Here is an 8,170-nt window from a genome sequence, read left to right as displayed (position 1 = left end):
ACTATAAGCAACATGATAAAGGAATCAAAATAAACACACACACACTGAATTAATTTCTTTATTAACAACGCTCGGATTTCCACATCACCATAGAGGTACCAAGCTTGATGCGTTACTCGTTTTTTTACATGGCGAGTTTCCCCAGCAGGCCTATAAACCATGAAACAGACAAAAGGCTACTTCTCGCTGTCTTCTCTTCTTTGGATTTTCACTTCAGAAACTGAAACATCCATTACAAAAAGATTACATCACTCACAAATCTGGATTCAGTCATTGCAATTCATACCTATTTTACTGTAAAAAAATACTGACTATGATGAATGATTCAGGTAGTGAAGGGAGACGAGAATTTAATAGTAATGGGTGACTGGAATTCGTCAGTAGGAAAGGGGAAAGAAGGAAACATAGTAGGTGAATATGGATTGGGGGGAAAAATGAAAGAGGAAGCCGCCTTGTAGAATTTTGCACAGAGCATAACTTAATCATAGCTAACACTTGGTTCAAGAATCATAAAAGAAGGTTGTATACCTGGAAGAATCCTGGAGATACTAAAAGGTATCAGATAGATTATATAATGGTAAGGCAGAGATTTAGGAACCAGGTTTTAAATTGTAAGACATTTCCTGGGGCAGATGTGGATTCTGACCACAATCTATTGGTAATGAACTGCAGATTGAAACTGAAGAAACTGCAAAAAGGTGGGAATCTAAGGAAATGGGACCTGGATAAACTGAAAGAACCAGAAGCTGTAGAGAGTTTCAGGGAGAGCATAAGGGAACAATTGACAGGAATGGGAAAAAGAAATACAGTAGAAGAAGAATGGGTAGCTCTGAGAGATGAAGTAGTGAAGGCAGCAGAAAATCCTTGGGTAACAGAAGAAATATTGAATTTAATTGATGAAAGGAGAAAATATAAAAATGCAGTAAATGAAACAGGCAAAAAGGAATACAAACGTCTCAAAAATGAGATCAACAGGAAGTGCAAAATGGCTAAGCAGGGATGGCTAGAGGACAAATGTAAGGATGTAGAGGCTTGTCTCACTAGGGGTAAGATAGAGACCTTTGGAGAGAAGAGAACCACTTGTATGAATATCAAGAGCTCAGATGGCAACCCAGTTCTAAGCAAAGAAGGGAAGGCAGAAAGGTGGAAGGAGTATATAGAGGGTCTATACAAGGGCGATGTACTTGAGGACAATATTATGGAAATGGAAGAGGATGTAGATGAAGACAAAATGGGAGATAAGATACTGCATGAAGAGTTTGACGGAGCACTGAAAGACCTGAGTCGAAACAAGGCCCCGGGAGTAGACAACATTCCATTAGAACTACTGATGGCCTTGGGAGAGCCAGTCATGACAAAACTCTACCATCTGGTGAGCAAGATGTATGAGACAGGCGAAATACCCTCAGACTTCAAGAAGAATATAATAATTCCAATCCCAAAGAAAGCAGGTGTTGACAGATGTGAAAATTACCGAACTATCAGTTTAATAAGTCACAGCTGCAAAATACTAACGCAAATTCTTTACAGACGAATGGAAAAACTGGTAGAAGCAGACCTCGGGGAAGATCAGTTTGGATTCCGTAGAAATGTTGGAACACGTGAGGCAATACTAACCTTACGACTTATCTTACAAGAAAGATTAAGAAAAGGCAAACCTACGTTTCTAGCATTTGTAGACTTACAGAAAGCTTTTGACAATGTTAATTGGGTTCAACAGAAACATCCGATCTCACGCGTCGGCTTTGACCCGTGACATAAGGGTGTTGTGGTGTGTGACGTCATTACGGCGCGGAGTTTGGTTTGTGAGTGTGGCGTGTTTGTAGATGTTGCCTCGTTGACGTTACCTTAGTAGGAGTTTTAGGGCCTGTAATATATAGTTTACCTTTTTACTGTACTTTTTGTTTTAACGTCGTCTATGAGGCTTTTATCAGTTTGCCATTAGATTGTTCAATCTTTATGGTCTATGTGTTTTGTCGCTACTCGTTATGTCTAACGAATCAATATTGTTTTTTTTATTTGTTTCTTTTTTTTATCTTTTGATTGACCTACACATTGATCTGTAGCGTAGCCCTGAATACGAGGTTAGGTTGGGAGTTTTTTTTGGCGGGGGGGGGGGGGGGGGGGAGGAGGTCAGGGGGAGGCGCAGCCCACCCCCCCCCCCCCCCTGCCTGGCCTTGAGTACCACCTGTTTATTATTATCTTTGTTTGGTATCAATGTTAGCAGATTGTTCTTGTGAAACCTTTGTGTGTGTTGTTTTTCTATGTGTTTTCGTCTTTGTGATACGTATGCAACGTTTCTATATCCGCCATATTGGAATTGTCGTTTCCGCTACATTTGTGACGTCATGGGTCAAAGCCGACGGGTTAGATCGGACGCTTCCGTATTTCCGTTAACTGGAATGCTCTCTTTCAAATTCTGAAGGTGGCAGGTATAAAATACAGGGAACGAAAGGCTATTTACAATTTGTACAGAAACCAGATGGCAGTTATAAGAGTCGAGGGGCATGAAAGGGAAGCAGTGGTTGGGAGAGGAGTGAGACAGGGTTGTAGCCTCTCCCCGATGTTATTCAATCTGTATAGTGAGCAAGCAGTAAAGGAAACAAAAGAAAAATTCGGAGTAGGTATTAAAATTCATGGACAAGAAGTAAAAACTTTGAGGTTCGCCGACGACATTGTAATTCTGTCAGAGACAGCAAAGGACTTGGAAGAGCAGTTGAACGGAATGGACAGTGTCTTGAAAGGAGAGTATAAGATGAACATCAACAAAAGCAAAATGAGGATAATGGAATGTAGTCTAATTAAGTCGGGTGATGCTGAGGGAATTAGATTAGGAAATGAGACACTTAAAGTAGTAAAGGAGTTTTGCTATTTAGGGAGTAAAATAACTGATGATGGTCGAAGTAGAGAGGATATAAAATGTAGACTGGCAACGGCAAGGAAAGCATTTCTGAAGAAGAGAAATTTGTTAACATCGAGTATAGATTTAAGTGTCAGGAAGTCGTTTCTGAACATATTAGTATGGAGTGTACCCATGTATGGAAGTGAAACATGGACGATAACTAGTTTGGACAAGAAGAGAATAGAAGCTTTCGAAATGTGGTGCTACAGAAGAATGCTGAAGATAAGGTGGGTAGATCACGTAACTAATGAGGTGGTATTGAATAGGATTGGGGAGAAGAGAAGTTTGTGGCACAACTTGACTAGAAGAAGGGATCGGTTGGTAGGACATGTTTTGAGGCATCAAGGGATCACAAATTTAGCATGGAGGGTAAAAATCGTAGAGGGAGACCAAGATATGAATACACTAAGCAGATTCAGAAGGTTGTAGGTTGCAGTAGGTACTGGGAGATGAAGAAGCTTGCACAGGATAGAGTAGCATGGAGAGCTGCATCAAACCAGTCTCAAGACTGAAGACCACAACAACAACAGCATGATGAATGATGTAATTTTGAACATTCAAAAGTTTTCAAATGCAGGTTACTGACGTTAGAATACAGTTACTACACACTTTTTGGTCAGGAAAAAGTTACGATGATTGCAACTTAAATACCGAAGCCATTTGTTATGAGAATACGCCATTACCACAAATAATCCACATAGATGCATTCAAACAAACTTTACTGGGTAACATAATGGATCAGAATACTATAGGCACAAAGAATGAAATTTCTGTAGATTTACCATACACTTTACTTTTCTTGAGCATTATAAGATTACTAACGGAAGTTACTTACCGTCCATTATCTGGAATATAAACTATCCTTTCTCCTCTGCAAACATCTGCTTTTGCAGCAAGTATTATCAATTTTTTTCCGTGATTGAAAAGCTTTAACGCACACAAATCACAAAACCCACCATTACACACACACACACACACACACACACACACACACACACACACACACACACGTCATGTCATGATGTGACGTCAGGATTCCTCGGGGCCCGCGAGACGCTTCTGTAACCAACGAGTTAAAATTTTAACTCGTTGTCTGTAACCGATACCTCCATGGTAGACTTGGCCACTGTTTCTATGTTTCGATACAGTGTATCGATACGTGGAACTGTTTCAGTGTTTCCGAATGGCTGTGGTTCACTGTTTCGGAACAGTGGTGTTTCATTCCGCCCCTGTCTCGGATATCCGGACGAGATTCGATCTCGAGCCAGACACAGAAACTGTATCGTTGTTTCAAAATAAGGCTGTTTCAGTCCACCTGTGCTTGGAACGGACTGATTGTATCGAAACAGTGATGTGTCATTCCGCTCTGTGTCGGACGAGATTCGAGCTCGGCACAGGTACTGAAACACAACATACCACTTCGTGAAACACTTTCAAGAGTGTCGAAATCGTTTTGACAAGCAATGGCATGAAGCTTAAGTTATCCGAAAATAAAGCTTCGTTTCTAGATGACTGTCCTATTCCGAAATGGCGTAACATTTGCTTTATAAACATTAACCAAACAATAAAACAACGCATACTATTCACATTCAAAATAATAAATATGTGAAAATCATTCAGTTAAATTACACTTTTTTTATAACATGCGTTTCTCTGTTCAAGTACAGTAATCATATTAAGAAACGCAAGTAAGCCTAGAACATTTTGAATTAAAAAAAGGCGTAGAGTGACAGTTATTATACATATACATAAATTTAATGTAGGTATAATTGCAAGCAATCTGTCTGACATATCACTGATAGTGTAATGGTGAACGGGAAGGGCTGGGAAGCATGGTGAATTTATAGTAACGGTTCGAAACACCTTGAAAGACAAAATTTTTCTGTTATATTTTGTTATTTATTCGAATTATTTGGCATTATTTGTGAGTCTATAGTCACTGTGCCTATTATCTACAATGATTCCCTTTGTGTGCATGGGAATTAGCAGGATGGGTATATTCCCATACTAGCGGAATGTGGGAATCCCAGTACCATATCCGTTGTTTCTGCAGTTCGCTCCCACCTCCAGTTTCGTTCGTGGTGGTTCTTCTGTCTTCAGCTATGGCTGTCCTCAGCCAACTGAAAAGTATGAAAGTCACACGACACGAACGCAGCGCATTTGCTGCATGAAATACGAAACTGCCAAGACGCCTAAGTGATAGTTTCATACTTTCTGCGATATGATTAGCGCTCTCGCGCTTCATTTGTAGACATTCAAGATGATAAAATGTCTAGGTTTATTAGATTACAAAACACAAACTGTTTCACTGTTTCGAAACAGTGTATCGAAACATTACATTGTACTATTTCATTTGTTTCGAAACAGTTACGTGTTTCAGTTTGCCCATCTCTACTCCATGGTACATACATTGCACATACACAGAGTAAACCACAGACATACGTGTCTCTGACATTTTTGGGAGACCAGAGAACACATTTTTAATTTATTTATTTGCCCTTTGGAGAATTTTCTCTTTTTTCCCATCAAATACACAATTTTTATAAAAGACTTTAACAATATCGAGCACAGAATAAAATATAAAGGAGTGACGGGAATATCAGATCACATAGTGCTATATACACTTTAAAAAAAGCCACGGAAACGTCGAGAAATCGACGCAAGGCCAGTCACCACAACACCAGACACACACGCAAGAACAACACCGCAAAAAAACACAACGACCAGGTCCACCAAGATAGAGGAAGTTCTAGGGAACACCACAGTCAGTCCACCCCCTCGGATAAGTTGTTAGGCATTATGGTCCAGACCATCAACTTCGTCATGGAAATGATGAAGGAATTCATGGAGGCCCAGAGGCAGAACACTCAGACCCTCGTTGCCCTTCAGGCTGCAATCCAAGAGTTGCTCCCCTCTGGGACTTATTTAGTATTTTCAAAACTCCATCATGGATAGACAACCAAATATCCAAGGCCTGACCATGTGCATTTCTAACACAGACGGCATTGTTAATCAAGAGGTCGAGTTCAGAGAACTTCTGAAGGAGTTCTCCATCGACATATGCATGATGGGGGATACCCACCTAAAACCGGGAATAAAAGAGACAGTTCCCAACAACATTAGTTACCGTAAAGACAGGCCAACCCAAGACAGAGGAGCGCCCATATACATAGAAAGAGGGATCCCCCACCACCATGTATACTTATCAGCAGCAAGCATTGGAGGTGGAAGTAATCACTGCCACCAGATCCCTAACAATTGTTGCAATCTACCGACCCACACAAGCCGAGATAGACGAGGGAGACACAGCTGCTCTAGGGCAAACTGAAGGCAACCTCCTAATAGGAGGCGACTTCAATGCCAAACACCCTGATTGGAACTCTAGAGTAACCTCCAGAGCAGGCACCAAACTGCAACAATTAGCACGTGACCACCATGGGGTCCAGTTGAGACCACACATTTTCCAAAAAATGGAGGTTGTCCCGACGTGTTAGACATAGACCTCACTAGAAGGATCACAGGGTTTGTGGCCGCAAGAACAATCAACAAAATGTCCTCCGACCACAACCCAGTGATTCTAGAGGTCGATGTGGGAGAATGGGTACAATTCCCACAATACCAGATGTCTTACAAACGTACAGACTGTGCACGATACCTAGAAAATGTCGCCTCTGATATCGCTCATGCTCCGCCACCTACTGCCAAGTCCTGGCAGGTACTATCTTGCAGGCAGCGGAAGATGCCACTCCTCCACAAAGGGATGGCTCTCCCCACAAGTACAACTCCCAGAACATTTGCTAGCCCAACTCGGACACAAGAACAGAGTGACAAAAGAGTGGAAGATCATCAGAAATCAGGCCACCAGGGGGCTGCTCAATCGTCTACTCAATGAGCACAGAAATTAGCAATGGCAAAATTGCCTCACAGCTCTCAAAGTAGACGATCACACAATTTGGCAAGCAACCAAGCAATTCACAAAAGACACATTAGGATGCGACTACTGCACAGCATGCTAGGTCTGTCCTACAGTTATGCTGAGAAGGCCAACGCCCTTGCCGATTCCTTTGAGAAGCAGTTTCAAGCAGCAGACTCCCAGGATGACGAACATGAAGAGGTAGTCCGTCGTCAACTGGCTCTTTTCCTCAATGCTAAGGAGAACCCAGAGGACGAACCCCCACTTTTCGCTCCCGGAGACGTGGCAAAAGTAATTAGGTCCCTTCCCACAAAAAAAGGCACCAGGACATGACAGTGGCACCAACTAGCTAGTTAAAAACTTTCTGCCCTCGGTTGTCGAACACTTCTTGAACGTCTTCAACGAGATTACTCGTACCCACGAGTTCCCAGCTTACTGGAAACACGTGGAAGTGGTCGCGATAAACAAACCAGAGGAAGACCGTTTATTTCTGCAGCACTACAGGCCGATTAGCCTCTTGCCAACTCTCAGCAAGAGATATGAGCGCCTCCTGCTATTACCCATACAAGATCACATCACCAACGAGCAACTTATGCCGGATTTCCAATTCAGATTCTGACAGAAGCACTCAGCCCCACAACAGATCATTAGACTGGTGGAAGCAGCCACAGAGGGCTTCAACCACAGAGGCTACTGTGGGATAGTGCTAGTTGATGTAGCCAAAGCCTTCGATTCAGTATGGCACAAAGGGCTGTTATACGAGTTATACACACAGGGGTTACCTGGGAGCATAGTCAGGTTAATCTGGAGCTATCTCATGAACAGAACTTTCTCTGTCAAGGTAGAAACAGCCATCTCCACCAAAAGGCATATTCGTGCTGGCACATCACGATCAACCCTGGAAAGACACAGGCTATGCTAATCACCCGGAGGCTAGGGAGAAGCGGACCCCCTCAATGCCTCCCCCCCTTCACCTACAGCTACATGGATCCCAACTCCCCTGGCGCAGATCCGCCAAGTATCTCAGCATAACCTTGGACTCGAGACTAACGTGGAAGCCCCACATAGACGAGGTCCATAGGAAGGTATGTGCCAGAATGTCCATCCTATACCCAATCCTCAACACAACCAGTTACCTCTCCTGTTCGATAGGGGTGAATGTATACATATCACTCATACATCCAATAATGGAACCACACACACAAGCATACAATGTGGAGTGAAAGCCAACAGGCTAAAGACTCCTCCATACACTTCCCCAAGGAGGGGAAAGTAAAAGGTGAGAGAGAGAGAGGGAGAGAGAGAGAGATTCTTTTTGGTTGTAAGAAACGCAGAACAAAAATAAAGTTACATTA

This window comes from Schistocerca piceifrons, chromosome 3 (genome assembly GCF_021461385.2).
Source record: "Schistocerca piceifrons isolate TAMUIC-IGC-003096 chromosome 3, iqSchPice1.1, whole genome shotgun sequence".
Classification (NCBI taxonomy): domain Eukaryota; kingdom Metazoa; phylum Arthropoda; class Insecta; order Orthoptera; family Acrididae; genus Schistocerca; species Schistocerca piceifrons.
This window is presented reverse-complemented; position numbering follows the sequence as displayed.